This window comes from Cyprinus carpio, chromosome A3 (genome assembly GCF_018340385.1).
Source record: "Cyprinus carpio isolate SPL01 chromosome A3, ASM1834038v1, whole genome shotgun sequence".
NCBI classification, from domain to species: domain Eukaryota; kingdom Metazoa; phylum Chordata; class Actinopteri; order Cypriniformes; family Cyprinidae; genus Cyprinus; species Cyprinus carpio.
In genome coordinates, this window is record NC_056574.1 from 10,744,038 (window position 1) to 10,760,756 (window position 16,719).

The 16,719-nt window shown below is 37.7% G+C and overlaps 1 long non-coding RNA gene and 2 pseudogenes across 1 annotated transcript; 1 reads left to right on the forward strand and 2 right to left on the reverse strand.

Annotated features, from left to right (window-relative positions):
• Nucleotides 1–1,649: 1,649 nt before the first annotated feature.
• On the forward strand, nt 1,650–4,450 carry LOC122136148 (annotated as a pseudogene).
• Nucleotides 4,451–5,529: 1,079 nt separating this feature from the next.
• LOC122136154 lies at nt 5,530–8,158 on the reverse strand (annotated as a pseudogene).
• A 3,958-nt stretch (nt 8,159–12,116) lies between these two features.
• On the reverse strand, nt 12,117–14,594 carry LOC122136171. Its single transcript, XR_006153973.1, has 3 exons — nt 14,485–14,594; nt 14,264–14,374; nt 12,117–12,194 (listed from the first exon to the last, which is right to left on the reverse strand). It is a non-coding gene; the product is annotated as an uncharacterized LOC122136171 (long non-coding RNA).
• Nucleotides 14,595–16,719: the final 2,125 nt, after the last annotated feature.

A 16,719-nucleotide genomic window follows, 5' to 3' on the forward strand; every position in this document is an offset into this window, starting at 1 on the left:
ACCATCATTATAATGCCATTTTTATTGTGGCGAAAATAAATTCTACAGCATTTACAAGTAAGTAAGTGTAACTGATAACAATGTAAGTGATACTTGCTGGTACATCGTAGTTGGCTACAGAATACTTGTCTGTTCGCACACAATGAAAAAAAACTCGAAATTTTTAGACGGTCCCTTAACGAATTTCCAGCACTACATTGACATTCAGCAGACATTCGCTTCTAATATGCCATAAAAACATATTTGGCCATTTTGATACGATTTTGAAACCAATGAATTTGGTTCACAATGATGTCGCTGATTAGAATATGCCAAAAAAAACCTTCGTATTGCACATAATAGAATTTGAAAAGTTATTTGAACGCGGAAAGTGGGAAAAAGTTGCGAATGTGCGAATTATAAAACCAACTTTACCCAAGTCTTCTGCAGTCCGAAAGCTTCGAGAAGCGAAAAAAAAGAAGAATGAGTCGCTTGATTTCTTATCAGACAATAACTTTACAGACCGCGCTTTGTTTGTACACGGTTCCTCCAGAAAGTGATTTCAGACAGACTTGTGAGGCAGCATGGACTTGAAGACTGCAGCCTTTGAGCTCAAGTTGGTCCCCTGCAGAACAAAAAAGGGGGCGTTTCCCATATATGGGCGTTTTCACACCTGGATAGGCGTGTTTTAACCGAGCGGCAACCTCCCGCCTCTCTCTTAATATCCTAATGCTTTTTTGCCATAAAAAAAAAAAAACTATAATTTTTGACCCATACAGTTTTTTTTGGCTATTGCTTACAAAATATACCCCAGCGACTTAAGACTGGTTTTGTGGTCCAGGGTCACACACATTATTTAGTTTTAAAATCTTGTTGAGGGGTTCTTGTTTACATCTTTATGTGTCTTGAGGGTGTTTTTAAATGGATTGATATATAATATATATATAGTATATATATATCTATAGATATATATTATATAGTATATATATATATATATATATATATATATATTTATACAGTACAGGTCAAAAGTTTGGAAACATTTACTATTTTTTAATGTTTTTTGACAGAGTTTCTTCTGCTCATCAAGCCTGCATTTATTTGATCAAAAATACAGAAACAAATGTAATATTGTGGATATATTATATACAATTTAAGATAATTGTTTTTAAATTTATTATACTTTTAAATTATCATTTATTTTCTGTGATGCAAAAGCTGAAATTTTTAGGATCATTATCACATGATCCTTTAGAAATCATTCTAAATATGATGATTCATTATCAAAGTTGGAAACACGGTTCTGCTGTTTATATTTTTTCAGAACATGTGATACTTTTTTAGGATACTTTGATGAATAAAAAGTAAAAAAAAAAAAATAAAAAAAAAGGGAAGAAGTGTTGTTTTTAAAATATAATATTTTGTAATAACAATATACACTACTGGTGGTCAGTAATTGGAGGTCAGTTTTTTAAAGTATATTCAATAGAAAACTATTATTGTAAGTTGTAATAATATTTCACAAATATTATTGTTTTTTCTGTATTTTTGATCAAATAAATGCAGGCTTGTTGAGCAGAAGAGACTTCTTTCAAAAACATTAAAAATAGTAATGTTTCCAAACTTTTGACCTGGTACTGTATATATATATATATTTATTTTTTTCTGCAGGAGAAAATGCGGCAGATTGTCATCCCACTTAAGAAAAGTCTTCGACGCCTCTATGAGGCCAAACAGGAATGTGATGACATAACTGTCCACATCAAGGTATCAACAAAGACCAAGATCCAGACTAATAAACACCATGTGATAGACTAGCCATCAACAGAAACCTAGAGTAATCACTTAATTACCTTCTTTATTTTGGGTTCACACAGAACCAAAGGCAACAGACAGAGAAACACGTTTCACGAGGAGTTTGAAGAGCTTCGGCAATTTCTTCTGAAGGAGGAAGCTGCGAGGATTGCTGTTCTTGCAAAAGAAGAAGAGACAAAGAAACAGATGATGAAGAAAAAACGGATAATCACTCGTGATATACTCACCTTTTCTCATGCTGTCATGACCATTGAAAACGAGATTGCTAGTGATGACAGTCTCTTTTTACAGGTAACCTGCTGTATTAATCTTATCAAGTTTGTACAAATATTAGCACAAGTAACTGATTTGACCTTTTCCCACAGAACTACAAGAATGTCAAAATGAGGTAATAGTACATTTGAGAGTATTTGATTGATTTCTTTTCATAAAAATCCACACTAACCTGACTGAATGTCCTTCTAGAGCTCAGATAACATTTCACGAACCAGAAAATGTCCCCGATGCTCTAATTGACGTTGCGGAGCACATCACCCTCCCTGAAGTTCAGAGTGTGGGAAAAAAATGCAGAGCCTGGTGGAATACAGTGAGTGTTCAGTTACTGTAGAGCTGGGATGAGTTGTGTAAACATCAGAATAGGTCTCGCAGGTTGAATTGGAAGGACAGGAAAAGGGAAAATTACTGAACTGCAGTTCAAAGAAAGTTTGTTCATATATCACTTAAGTGTTCTGTGTCGTGCTGTTTCTTCTCCACTTTGAAGACGTAGAGTAAAGTAGAGCTTTCAGAAAGAAATACAGTTTTTCAGCCAGCATGGTACAACAAATTATTATAATGTAAAAATATTGTAAAATGAGGATAAAATGCTATAATGAAAATATATTATATTACAAAAATATTAATGTATTTAATATATATAGATGTCGTTCTAACTTCTAATGATGCTTGCAAATAGCCCATATGTTGTATGAATACGTTTATGGATAATTCTTACAGATATAATTAAATGTGGGGATTAAATTATATGTTTTTATATATTAAATTATATTTATAAACTACACTTAGTGAGTGTGTAATTACTGCTTACAAGTGAGTAATTACTGTTTAATGGGTGTAATTACTCACTAGCACAGCCAAGTGGAATTGCAAAAATTGATTGTTTTCGAAAGGTTTCGGAAATCTTTCCGGCTGCTCCAATAAACCCTTCGCTGGGAGCTTGATTGACAGGCAATCTGACCAATCATTGTTGCTGACAAAAAACCAGACAGGAGAGTAGATTTACGTTGGTGGACATAAACTTGAAAATGGTGTGTATTAAGGGGTGTGGGGATTTTGCGAAGGGTAATTGGTCAAACAACCAGATATTTCCACTCCCAAAAACTTGGTTAAGCCAGTGTTGTTACTGTGTCAGGATGTTTTAAAAAAAGACCAATAAAAACTCAAAAGACACTTTTAACACTAAAAAAAAAATTACAAACTTGAATTACAATTTAAATTAAACAAATTTGACATTTTTAACACTGGTTTATAATATACATTTGTTATATATCTTCCCGCTTTCTCTTCCACTTAGCTCCAGTGACGTTGGACCCCAACACAGCCTACTCCTGTTTGTCTCTTAGCAAGAGCCTGACGAGTGTGTCCAACACGGGGACGATGAAAAAGCTGCCTAATAACCCTGAGCGCTTTGACCACTTTGTTTTTATACTGGGCTCCAAGGGTTTCACCTCAGGATGTCATTCCTGGGAGGTGGATGTGGGCCAAAATAATGACTGGGTAATCGGTGTGGTTAAAGCATCGGTAGCCAGGAAAGGCAAAATCTCAGGCTGTTCCAAAGGAGGATTCTGGACCATCGCTCTCTCTGATGGGAAGTACACGGCCATGACCAGCCCCCACACCCCGCTCGACCTGAAGGGCCACCTGAAAAGGGTTCGGGTGAAGATCGACTATGATGCTGGAGAGGTCAGCTTCTTTGACTCAGTGGGTGTCACACCTGTCTACACGTTTAACGACCATTTCACTGAGGCAATGTTCCCTTTTTTCTGTCCGGGGGCAAATATAAATGGGAACAATCCAGCGCCGCTGAAGATCTGCCCCGTGAGAGTGGCAGTATGGAACAGTGCCTCCTGGTGAAGCCGGCTTTATTTACGCATTTCCGCTGCAGTTATACAGTACCAGTCAAAGATTTGGAAACATTTACCTTTTAATCTATTAAATTACTATTTTTCCAGGTTTTAGAATGAAGTCAAATCATAAAATAAGTCAAATTGAAGGATGACCAGGTGCGTCCAATATTTGAGCTTCATCGAAGTCACCAGCATTCATCTGGATACTAACTCTGCACACTCTGGGCTTCTCACTTATGAGGTGCATTCTGGGAGGCATGTTAACATGTATGCTAAAAACCAAACACTTGTCAATGTTCCATTTAAAATAAAAAATGATAAAATTAAATTACAGATAAAATAAAATAAATGAATAGAACAATATGTAGGTAAGTACGTTAAATTTATCTGTCATGGAATTTTCTTCTGAATCAGCTGTCCAGTAGTTACCTGTTGAGACTCATTCTTTAGAGCAAAGGTTCTCTATCTGCATCTTGTGGTTCCATGAAAAGCCTTTCAAATCCATGGAACCTTTCCATTCCACAAAGGTTTATATATATATATATATATATATATATATATATATATATATATATATATATATATATATATATATATATATATATTTTTTTTTTTTTTTTCTAAACATTTTTTTAAGTTCACTGAATGGTTCTTTGGGGAAGCAAAATTTGTTCTTAAATGGCATTTCTCTGAAAGCCCCCTTTTTGAACCTTTATATTTAAGAGTGTATTATTCTCCATTTTAAGCCTTTAACCTTGAATGCTACAGCAATAAAGACTCTGATCTTTCACTAGAATTTATTCAGTGCCCAGGAACTCTTTACTATTTCTTGGAGAAGCTCAGCAAAGAAAAGCATGCACACTTTTTATAGAGTAGTTTTCAGCCCATGTTGTTTATGGTCTAAACACAAACTGACCATGATTCATAATTTTTCAATTATTTCTCAGAACTTAATCTTCATTATCAGACTGTCCACCCATTAACTGCTAGTCTCCTACTGACAGTTATTTATATTTTAATTCAGTGGAAGTTTCTTAACTAAAAGACATCACTTGTCAAAATTTAAAGTCTATGATGCCTGCAAAATCAATTTCAAATAAACAGATTTTAAAGCGCACAAGAAGCTCAGTCAAATCTATCCAGACCCTTTGATTGTGTATGATGTTAAGTTTTTTGGGCAGTTTGTTGTCTACCAAAGTATATGTTTTTATAATTTAATATTTACATTTATGTCATATATAAATGTCATTGATATGTAATGCCAAATTAGAAAGCCAGTTGTAATGTTACGGTTGAATCACTGATGGCAGATGGACTATTCTGATGATGCTTTTCATACTTTTCTGGACCTTGACAGTGTTACTTACTTGGCAGTCTATGGGACAGTCTCAAGCCTCCTGGTTTTCATCCAAAATATCTTAAATTGTGTTCCGAAGACCAACAAAGCTTTTACGGGTTTGGAACGACATGGGGGTAAGTGATTAATTACAAAATTATTCCAAATTTATCCAAAATTATAAAAGTATCCCTTTAATGACTGTGCTTATCACTTTATTTGTAACAGGTAAAATAGGTCAATCTGGATCAGCCTCTTGATGAACTTTTTTCTGGTTTACCAGGGAATTGTTTCTCCAGTGTAGTCTAAGAATCCACCGTTTTGCTTCTCAGTAAGGCTGCCAATGACACCCAGCATCCCCTCCACACTTTCTCTGGCATCAATAGACGCCTGGTGGACAAACAGTGAATAACATGTATTTAAAATAGTTGTAACATTGTCAAAAAGAGACCATCAGTGTGCTTTTGTGATTCAGGCCTCATGTTCTGTTAAGGTCCTGAGAGACTCCTCCCATGTCTCTCCTCACCCATCCTGGATGAATGGAAATGCAGAGGATCTCATCTACCTTTAAGTCCCTAGCGGTGTATATGATCAACATGTTTAGACCAGCCTGAAAGGAAAACAGATGCATCACAAAGTTTCAAATCAGTTAAAGGGGTCATATGATGCAATTTAAATTTTTCCTTTCTCTTTGGAGTGTTACAAGCTCTTGGTGCATAAAAAAGATCTGTAAAGTTGCAAAGACTAAAGTCTCAAACCCGAAGAGATATTCTTTATAAAAGTTAAGTGAACCACACACCCCTAAAATGACTCGTTCTAACACGCCCCCACATCTACGTCACTATGTGGGAAGATTTGCATAACGCCACCCAGATGTTCAAGCAAAGAAAGAAGGTGCAACTTTTATTCTCTCTATTGCCACCGCTGCCATGTTGTGGAGCCGCTGTGTGTTTCGTTGTGAAAGCAAAACTACTTTGTTTGGTCTTCCAAAAGAGGACGCGACTAGAAATCAGAGGTTAAGTTGTATTTCAACACTGTTCCAAAACAGTCCAACCCAAATATTCAGATGTGTGCTGCGCATTTTATGGAGGATGAGGACTGTTTCCTGAACCAGTAGCCTACAATGTGTCTGTGGCACAACGGCTGTTTCTATAAAGTTTGGCAGTTCAAACTTTGCAAGGATAGTCTGGTGCTTCTGACTCACAGCCTGTAAGTAAATTTTTTTATATTTAAATATTTTGCCAATGATGATTCAAATTAGTTTTGAGCAGTAGAGTAGGCTTGTTGTTTCTCAGATCACAAATGCAGACATGGCTTTATGTTTACGCAGCGTGATACACAATGCAACACGTAAAAAGACAGTATAAGTCATTATAATCAGTAATTATGTCCCCACTGGATGCAACAAATGCCTCATTTGTAATGGGTTTTATTGGTTTTGTCTCGTCTAGGGATGTCCGGATCGCGAACAAATCTTTCTATTTAACCGGATCTTCTTAGTGAACCGGTCGAACCAGTTCACCAAATCAAACTGAATCGTTTGAAATGGTTCGCGTCTCCAATACACACTAATCCACAAATTACTTAAGTTATTCAGTTTATAAATGTACCTTACACTCACTCTGACGCGAAATAAACCAAAATCCAGAGTTATTCAGTTACTCCTAGCAGTACATTGACTGAACTGCTAAAAGAGAACCGATGATGGGAGTCTCGTGCTGCTGGGAGACAGCATAGTATGTTAAGGGGCATAACATTTCCGTCACACGCTTGAGGCATTCGGCCAATCACAACGCACTGGATAGCTGGCCCATCAGAGCACACCTCGCCTTTTTAGGATGATGAGCTTTGTAAAAATCTACGCGTTTCAGAAAGAAGGGGCATAGAGGAGAAACAATAATATACATTATGTGAAAAAAATGTGTTTTTTGAACCTTAAACTGCATAAACACATTGCATTACACCAAATACACCAAATAATGTTCTTTTTAGCAGCATCATATGACCCCTTTAAGATTGTTTTTGTTCAAACTGTGTATCAGTCAGTGTATAAAGATGATTTTGCACACAGCTCATTAGCACAATGAATAGCTCAATTTTAAACAGTTTTTTCTTTTTTCCATTCAGGACATTACACATGAAACTATTTGAAATCCAGTCTGACCTTTCACACTGAAAGAGTTCCAAATATCTATTATATATAATTTTAATTGAGTTTCAAACTACATATAAATTATGTTTTTTGAAGCACATCAGAACAATCTTAGTATTCTTGGGTGCCTTGCTGATGCTGTATGGGAAGAATGGGAATGGCTCTTTCAGTACTGGCATGAAACTCATAGATGCTGAATCCGTGGATATGTTGATCACGGCTGCTTTATCACATGACATCCCTGGTTTGCCACTGGCTTTAGCTGCTGTACGCAGATATGGCAGATACTCCTGATTAAAAGCATTCACAACATATTGTTTTCAGCTACTGCAAGAAATGTCACATTTTAGATTCAGCTTGATCTCAAAAATGATTTCCATTACCCTAATGACAAATAAAGCTCCTATCACATTGGTGTTGAAGGTGTTTTGCATGTCCTCAACAGTGGCGGTCAGCATGGTTTTTTGTGGCAACACTGTAGCATTATTCACGAGCAGGTTCAAGCCGTTCTTCCCCAGTAGAGAACCCACTTTTTTGGCAGACTATTTGATACTGCATGGATCAGCAACATCCTGAGCTGTGTACAATCCTATCTCCTGAATACTCACCTCAGAGTTTGGCCCATCTGGGTCATGACATGCAGCAAAAAAATATTTGAGCAACAGGCCTCCAGAAGTTGCTTGACCATTTTTCTAAACCCAAGCCTCGGTTGGCCCCTGACACTAGAGCACTACATGCCTTCAATGCCACCATGTTCATAGATGAAAGTCTGGTTCTCTCAAACAAACCTGCCTCACTATATGGCTTTTAATATAGGATGCAGAGTGAACTCCACACCCCATAATGCACTGGTCTTTTTAGTGTTTGTAGCCAGCAGTCTGAACTTATCAGTGCTGATTGCTTTGAGTAATAAAACTACTTGGATGCTTTCCAAAAGCTGCAATGTATTATTCAACTGCTACTGTGACCTTGAGCAAGGTATTTACTCAAAAGTTCAAAAGGAACATTCTCTGTAGTAATTTAACCATTCCAGATACTTCATATAAAAATCATCTGTTAAATAAACGGCACTGAATAAACCAAACAAAGACTTTGCTGGTAAAATCATGGCCTCGGAGGTCTTGATACCTTCACAACTTCTTGTGGACATGTTCGGATCACTTAGTTTTGTCATGGCCACTACATATTGGTAATATGTCATGGCCATGAGATCATTTTGTGAAGCCACCTTGTGGAATAATAGAATTATTACAATAAATAGGAAGACGCTATTTTAACAAGAATGTTTTGTTGATGATATGTTGATATGTTGTGGATTTGATAGATGAAGATGGTCAGTTAATTCACTATAATGCATTCATGGAGAAATTTGCAATAGAATGTTCCTTTAGAGAATATAAAAGGCCTACTGTGTGTAGAGCCATTCCTTTAACACTAAAACAATTAATACAAAAGTCAAACATATTCTGATTTAAGACAGAACTATTTAGATCAGAGTCAGAGATGCACTATTCTCTAAATATTTAAAATGTGGAGACCAAATATACAACCATAATGAATATTTGTCATTACATCATTATATTCTATGGGTTTAATGAATTTGCAGACAATCTAGTTATCTGCAATTAAATGTTTAGATAATATGAAGTGGGTTTTCATGAAAAAAAGAAAATCTAACTAAAATCTGAACTTAAAACAAACTCTTAATGAAAAAAAAAAAACTCACAATAAATGTCCAAACAGTGATTCTATCACAGCATTTATTGTGATATATCTTTGCATCATTTACATTTAGCATGTGATGTTGATTTGATAGGAAACATTAGAATTGTTACTTATTATTGGCAACATTTGTACAGATTGAGAATTCATTGCCTGATTTTGAATTCAGTTGAGGTATCTGACATAATATGACATAACATTGATCTTTTATATGCAGTGTGTAAGAGCCATATAGGCTATAATATGTTGTTTTTAGATAAATCGCTCAGAGGGGTTTGACCAACCATTTAGATATAGACTAGGTTATTTATTTATACAAATCAACCAAGCACCCCAATCCCAGCCATTTCTAATATACATTTGATTAATATGACTAAATATTATTAAATTGTAACGAAATTGCAGATCCATCTTTGATCGTCAAAAGAATTCCATGTGTAGTTCCCTCTCAGCCAATTAGATTTCAGGTAGCATTTTCATCGGTCAGAATGGAAGTATGATTGGTTGATAACTTCTGACAACGTTTATTCCAGGTGCGAAAATAATTCATTTCTATCACAAGAGCACGGAAAGATTTACGGATGCAGTTTGAGCGCGCACACGCACACATGCACACTTTGAGCAAGGAGAGATTTGCGATTTTCCCTTATCAAAAATGTGGAGGTCGATAGCTGTCTTTTCAAAACTGCGGGGGTCATGACCCCCTGTCACCCTGTCAACGGCGTGCCTGGGTTCGGAAGAGTCTGGGATCTCTGACCCAGTTCATTTGCTGGGTTCCATGGCTGGTGATACACTATTTTCCACTCTCTAGCAATGCGGGCTGTCGAAATACTATTGATTAGGTCAATCTGTCTTCTTCCTGACCTGCTACAGTTAATCTAGTACTAACACTAAGACTATATGCCATATTTCAAGAAAGAAGCGTGCCACCACCCCAGGAGGGATGAAGATCATCTCTTTTCAACAGGTCAGATCTGCCGCAAAAACTTGTCAAATTGTCCATGAAACCTATTGTTCTGTGTGCACCACTTAAACATCCACCTACTGAGTGATGACAGTCTGCTATGTATCTCATCACCACAGGAAGTGGGCAGGGGGCCAAAGCATATAACAGTGTCTAACATCATACTTGAAAGTTCACACACCTTTTAATATTATTTTTAGTGATCTCCTACTGACGAAGACAGACATCATTAGTGCCGACCTGGATAACAATCTTACTGAATTTACATGTAGCTTTAGCCAGCATTTTTAAATTTGCCAAGATGTCAGGCGCTCTGGCTCCCAGTAAACATTGGGCTATAGTGGCTGGTGTCTCTATTTTCACTTTCTGTACAATAGAATTTTAATTTTAAAGAACTTAAGTGCTTTTAACAGGTTTGTCAGTGGGTGCAGCTAATCAAGGTGTTCAGGGTTAGACTAAGTGGGAAGAATCTGTTTGAATTTCAGGTACAGGAGAGCAGTGTTTTGTCCAGCAACTATGCTGCTTCATAGTCACCCTGCTGTGGGGGCTCTGCAACTGGGACCGAACAATGTATGGGACTCACTAAGCTAGTTGCATCCAATGCTGTATCTAAAGCCCTTGCATTCTTACTATCCTCAATTAAAGTTTGAATACATGTCTCTATTTCTGAAATGTTCTCAGGCTGTGTGACTATTTCCCTGCATTAATAACATGTCAATCCCTCACCACTGACAGAGAAAACTACAGTAGACATGAGGCAAGCAGTGCAAGTGACAACAACAGTAGAAGAATACACTTAACATGGATTCAGGGGATCAGCACTCACTTTTTCTCTACGCAGTTCAGTTTTCACCCATCCTGAGTGAAGAGCCATGCAGAGGATCTTATCTGCCTTTAACTCATCAGCAGCTAACACAGTCAGCATGTTAAAACCTGCCTGATAGGTAAACATATTCCTGCATAAAAAAAGAGAAATAATTACATGTTTGGACACATACTCAATGAAAGTAGCATTAGAAATGATTTGCATATTGAATGCTTATTCTGGCAACTTATTTGGACTAACTGATTTAATTACCCCTTTTCATCCCTAGTGGGACATAAGGCACTGTATAGATTTTATAGGATGGGGTTGTTAGCCCCACGCTTAACCCCCAGCCCTAAAGAACAGGTGCTACTTTTTGGTGTGACCTCTGCCCTGGGGGACTGGTCAGCTTGGTTTGAACCTACCAGGGGTTTGACCCCCACCAGCACAGCTCCTGAGAGTCACTGAGACAAACAAGCAACCCTACCACCACAGAGGGAGGATAGTTGACTAGTCGTCTAGAAAAGAGGTCAACTCCATTATTCCATACTACTACAATCTTTTGTCCCAGTGGCAAAATAGCAAAGGCTCCAGCCTAGATGTTAAGTCAGAAGGCAACCGTACTCAAGAACTGTGCGTGGATGTTTGCTTTGGTGTTCTCTCTGTCTTTCTCTCTCACTCAGATAACATTCTACATACATGCTAATATGATGAATAGCATACGGTTTTTTTTTCCATCTCATACATCTATTTTGTAACCATCTCAAGTGTAACCACAAGTCATTACCGTTGTTAAACCTTTTCAGTAGCAGTGGGAGGTAATAGGCAAGAAATGTACAGTTTGCACCATCATGCGGACAACGTTTCTTTAGTCATTCAGCAATCCTGCAGCCTGAACCACCCCTCATAGTGCCACCATATAAATGATTGTCTCTGTGTGTAACTGATAAGCAAAGTATTTGCAACATATAATATTAAAAAAACACTGCTTTATTGCTTAATTCATTGTTTTATTGTACGAAATTATATTTGGTACAAAGTTATTAAGTGTATGTCATAAACTTGTAGGTTTAAGTGCTTATGATTAAGTGTTCCTTTTATGCTTAATAGATTAAACAGGGCAGCTTGGACCTGGATCGGCCCTTTTGTGACTCTCGTATAGGAGTGATTTTGTTCTTCTGGTTCACCAAGGAATTGTTTTTCCAGTGTAGTCCATGAATCCACCGTGCTGCTTCTCAGTAAGGCTGCCAATGACACGCAGCATCCCCTCCACACTTTTCTTTAGGTTCAAGTGGTGCCTAGTGAAAATAAAACCATCCATCTAGTTCACTAACATGCAAAATATAATCAATATAGCAGAAGCATTTTGACAGAATTCAAAATGGTGGAAATTGAAAGCACCAGGTGCATTAAAATAAGCATGATTCAACTGAATCAGAGGAAAAACAGCTTGTTCAAAAGGTTAATAGCTGAATCATGGTTAATAGAATCATAATCTGGTTAATAGCTACAACCTCAATTCCAAGAAAGTTAAGGCACTGTGTAAAATGTAAATAAAAATAAAATGCAATGATTTGCAAATCTCATAGTCCATATTTTATTCACATTAGAACACAGAAAACATGTTTGAAATGTTTAAACTGTGAAAATGTACCATTTTAAGGAAAAAAAAATAAGGTCATTTGAATTTGATGGCTGCAACACTTCTCAGAAAAGTTGGGACAGGGCCATGTTTACCAAATCCCCCATTCTTTTGACAACAGTCTGTACATGTCTAGGAATGAGCAAACCAGCTGCTGGAATTTTGGGAGAGGAATGTTCATGTCTGACAATCTAGCTGCTTCACACTCCTTTTTTTAATCATATTTTTAATTTCACAATGTGCCAAATTGGTGGTAGGTCTGGACTGCAGACAGGATTCTTCTAATATAAAGCCATGCTGTTGTAATAGAGGCAGCATGTGGTTTAGCATTGTCTTGCAAGGCCTTCCCTAAAAAAAAGACTGGATGGAAGCATATGTTGCTCTTAAACCTGTATATATAACTTGTCAGCACTGATGGTGCCTTTCCAAATGTGCAAGCTCCATAGGAACTACTGCACTCCCATACCATCAGAGATTAAAGGTTTTGAACTGAGTGCTGATAACAAGCTGGTCTCTCTCCTCTATAATCTGCAGGATGCGGCATCCATGGTTTCTAAAAAAAAATTAAATTTGATTCGTCTGACCCACAGAACGGTTTTCCACTTTGCCTCAGTCCCTTTTAAATGAGCTTTGGCCCAGAGAAGACTTTTGAATCATCACTGAATCAATTTAGAAGAGAATTTTGAATCATGTTCATATATGACTTATTTTTTGCATGACAGAGCTTTAACCTGGATTTGTGGATGGTGTGGCAAACTTTGTTTACTGATAATGATTTCTGGAAGTGTGTCTGAGCCCATGCAGTGATTTCCATTACAGAATGCAGTGCCACCTGAGGGCCCAAAGATCACGGCATCAATTAATGATTTTCACCCTTATCCCTTGCACACAGAGATTTCACTGAAACTGAACATTTTTGAAAACGCCTGCCAGGGTGAAGATTTTCAAAAAACTCTGGTTGTAGTGTTATCGTGTAGACAAGCGAAAATGGCGTTTTTGGCTTGTGACGTCAGAGCCATCGCTTGTTATCTCCGCCAGAGCCATGGAAAGAGCCATCTCTTTCTGTGGCTCTGATCTCCGCCTACTGGAAACTTTTTCAGGCTTCTGATTGGCCAACATGGCTTTAACTGTTGAGATTATATTGCCACCCATGGCTTGGCATACTCTTGACAGTGTATCATAGCATGCGTTTGCGAGATTTTTTTTAAAAATGGAAGGAAAAAGAAGAAGGAAAAAACCCAATCATGTTACTGACCTGTTGTCAATTAACCTAATCAGCTGCAAAACATTCCTCCTGCTGTTTCCTTTTAGTAACACTTACTTTTCCAGCCTTTTAGTGCACATGTCCCGATTTTTTAAAGATGTGTTACAGCCAACAAATTCAAAATTACCTTATTTGTTCTTTCAGATGCTACATTTCCTCTGTTTAAACATTTGACATGTTCTGAGTAAAATATTATATTTTGAGGTAAAATATGGGTTTATGCGATTTGCCAATCATTGAATTCTGTGTTTTTTTTGTTTTTTTTTTTACATTTACACAACGTCACATCTTTTGTTTTTTTTTGGACATCATACATGAAACTTTGAACTGTTATTGGCACTAAAAAGTTTCAGAGACTTCAAAAATCCTGTATTTGTAAGCTCAATTTGAAAGTCATTTTGACATGTTTCCCACATTTGTGCTAAAAATAAAACAAAACTGACTAATACATCTACACTCACTTTTTCTCCACCCAGTTCAGTCTTCACCCATCCTGGATGAAGGGCCATGCAGAGGATCTCATCCGCCTTTAACTCCTCAGCAGCTAACACAGTCAGCATGTTAAAACCTGCCTGATAGGTAAACATAACAGTTGAGTTATACATTGACTAATGCCATCAATATATCATGCGAAAAAAATAGGATCCGGTTTAACTAGTTCCAAAGTAGGACTGTGGTGTACCTTGCTCACGCAATATGGTAACACTGGGAATTGGTTGAATAAAGAAGGCATTGTGCTGATGGATCCCCCCACAGTGGAGATGTTGATGACAGCTGCTTTATTGAAGGACAGCCTGGTGTCCCGCTGGCTTTGGCAGCCGTTTGTAGATACGGTAGGTACTCCTGGATAAAAGAAGGAGAAAGAATTACAATATCTCTGAATTAGAAGTTGTTTGATACTCAATTAATGTAGCATTAAAGGAATAGTTCACTCTCTGGCAAATCAAGATGAGTTGAGATTGTTACTTCATCTTAACAGATTTGGGTGGAATTTAGCATTAAATCACTTGTTAGCGAAAAAACTGTGTATTTATAAGAAAAAAAAAGCATTATTAATTTGTTTTTTAACTTCAAACAATTGCTTCCGACTAAAATATATCTCTATCCATAATATTGCTTTCTCCACTGAAAAAGTTATCTTGTCTGAATCAGCAGAGAAATATGCACAGATCAAGCAGTATAAATCAGTCCAACTCAGTTCTAAAGAAATATGTCGGTGGATTGTGAAGTGAGATGACAAAAGGAGATTAATTTTTTCACTGGAAGTGTTATTAAGGATTACAGTCTACTATGGTTTATTTTGGCAAGAAGCAAGTTTAAATTTGTAATGCCTTGATGATGGATTTGTTTCTTACAAAACATGTAGCTTTTCACTTCACTAGAAATTAATTGATGGACTGGAGTGGTGCGGATTATTGTAATGTTTTTATCAGCTGTTTGTATTCTCATTCTGATGGCCCCCATTCACTGCAGAGGATCCATTGGTGAACAAGTGATGTCAGTTACTCCAGAACTGTTTCAACAAAGAAACAAACTCATCTACAGTGGGTACAGAAAATTATTCAGACCCCCTTATATTTTTCACTCTTTGTTACATTGCAGCCATTTGCTAAAATCATTTAAGTCTATTTTTCCCTCATTAATGTACACACAGCACCCCATATTGAGAGAAAAACACAGAATTGTTGACATTTTTGCAGATATATTAAAAAATAAAATCTGAAATATCACATGGTCCTAAGTATTCAGACCCTTTGCTGTAACACTCATATATTTAACTCAGGTGCTGTCCATTTCTTCTGATCATCCTTGAGATGGTTCTACACCATCATTTGAGTCCAGCTGTGTTTGATTATACTGATTGGACTTCATTAGGAAAGCCAAACACACCTGTCTATATAAGACCTTACAGCTCACAGTGCATGTCATAGCAAATGAGAAGTCATGAGGTCAAAAGGAACTGCCTGAAGAGCTCAGAGACAGAATTGTGGCAATCGACAGATCTGGCCAAGGTTACAAAAAAAAAATTCTGCTGCACTTAAGGTTCCTAAGAGCACAGTGGCCTCCATGATCGTTAAATGGAAGACGTTTGGGACGACTGGGAAAACCCTTCCTAGAGCTGGCCGTTCCGGCCAAACTGAGCTATCGGAGGAGAAGAGTCTTGGTGAGAGAGGTAAAGAAGAAACCCAAAGATCACTGTGGCTGAGCTCCAGAGATGCAGTCGGGAGATGGGAGAAATTGTAGAAAGTCAACTATCACTGCAGCCCTCCACCAGTCGGGGCTTTATGGCAGAGTGGCCCGACGGAAGCCTCTCCTCAGTGCAAGACACATGAAAGGCCGAATGGAGTTTGCTAAAAAACAGAGAAATAAGATTCTCTGGTCTGATGAGACCAAGATAGAACTTTTGGGCCTTAATTCTAAGCGGTATGTGTGGAGAAAACGAGGCACTGCTCATCACCTGTCTAATACAGTCCCAACAGTGAAGCATGGTGGTGGCAGCATCATGCTGTGGGGGTGTTTTTCAGCTGCAGGGACAGGATGATTGGTTGCAATCGAGGGAAAGATGAATGTGGCCAAGTACAGGGATATCCGGACGAAAACCTTCTCCAGAGTGCTCAGGACCTCAGACTGGGCCGAAGGTTCACCTTCCAACAAGACAATGACCCTAAGCACACAGCTAAAATAACGAAGGAGTGGCTCTCACAACAACTCTGTGACTGTTCTTGAAAGGCCCAGCCAGAGCCCCTGACTTAAACCCAATTGAGCATCTCTGGAGAGACCTGAAAATGGCTGTCCACCAACGTTTACCATCCAACCTGACAGAACTGGAGAGGATCTGCAAGGAGGAATGGCAGAGGATCCCCAAATCCAGGTGTGAAAAACTTGTTGCATCTTTCCCAAAAAGACTCATGGCTGT